Source organism: Budorcas taxicolor, chromosome 1, assembly GCF_023091745.1.
Source record: "Budorcas taxicolor isolate Tak-1 chromosome 1, Takin1.1, whole genome shotgun sequence".
NCBI classification, from domain to species: Eukaryota; Metazoa; Chordata; class Mammalia; order Artiodactyla; family Bovidae; genus Budorcas; species Budorcas taxicolor.
In genome coordinates, this window is record NC_068910.1 from 182,802,451 (window position 1) to 182,803,545 (window position 1,095).

Consider the following 1,095-nt stretch of genomic DNA (forward strand, 5'->3'; position numbering starts at 1 on the left):
CATACTATGAAAAAAATCCCAGTTCCTGTCTGGCCCACAAGGCCTTGTGGAAGAGGGACCCCCTCCCTTCTCTTCAGCTCCATCTTGTTCCATTTCTTCGACATCATGACTTTCTGCCAAGCTTGTCTCGGTTCAGTTCTTCAGATAAACCAAGTCTTATCTGTACTCATAGCCCTTAAAGGCTGCTCCCTCTGCTAGGCTTGCCCTTCCTCCCATGCTTCCAAGCTTGGCTCCATGTCTTCTTGGGGATGATCTCAGCTCAAGCTTCACCTCTTTAGAGAGTTCCCCCCTGGCTGCTTGCCTAGGAGAGGTCTCCTTTGGTTTTTCTCAATCTCAGTTCATATTTGTTTCCTTCATAGCACTTACTGCTTTTTGTTGCAGTTAGTTTATTTGTTGGCTTCTTTATTTTATACAATAACAGTCTCTACCATGAGAATGTAAGACCCAGGCCCTTTTCATCTTCATATCCCCAGGGATGAAAAGGGTGGCTGGCACTAAGCACAAATAAATATTTATTGGATGAATGAATAACATAATTAATATTGTGATTAAGATGCCAAATACATATCAAAAGATTTATAAACAGCTGGGTCAAATATACTGTATATGAAAATGTTGATTATAATACCAAGTTTCTAAAAAAAGTTATTTTAATAATGATTTCTATTTTATAATCTTCCCTGGTGGCTCAGATGGTAAAGTATCTGCCTGCAATGCAGGAGACCCAGGTTCAATCCCTGGGCTGGGAAGATCCCCTGGAGAAGGAAATGGCAACCCACTCCAGTACTCTTGCCTGGAAAATCCCATGGACAGAGGAGCCTGGTAGGCTATAGTCCATGGGGTCGCAAAGAGTCGGACACGACTGAGCAACTTCACTTTCACTTTCTATTTATATTTAGTAAGTTATTCTCAAGGGTACCACTTCTGTTCATTACAGAAACACTTCCCAGACTCTCTAAGTCTGAAAAGAAACAGGCAGCTGTTCAGGGCTACTTGCTGAGATGGTCCTGTGGACATCAACATCCATCCAAGCACATAGGGTTTAGACACTGGGGAACTGGGAATTTCAGCCAAGAACTTCTTTCAGCTTTTTAC

The 1,095-nt window shown here is 42.4% G+C and overlaps 1 non-coding gene across 1 annotated transcript; it reads left to right on the forward strand.

Annotated features, from left to right (window-relative positions):
* Positions 1 to 677: 677 nt before the first annotated feature.
* On the forward strand, positions 678 to 749 carry TRNAC-GCA (transfer RNA cysteine (anticodon GCA)). Its single transcript has one exon. It is a non-coding gene; the product is annotated as a tRNA-Cys (tRNA).
* The last annotated feature ends 346 nt before the right edge of the window (positions 750 to 1,095 follow it).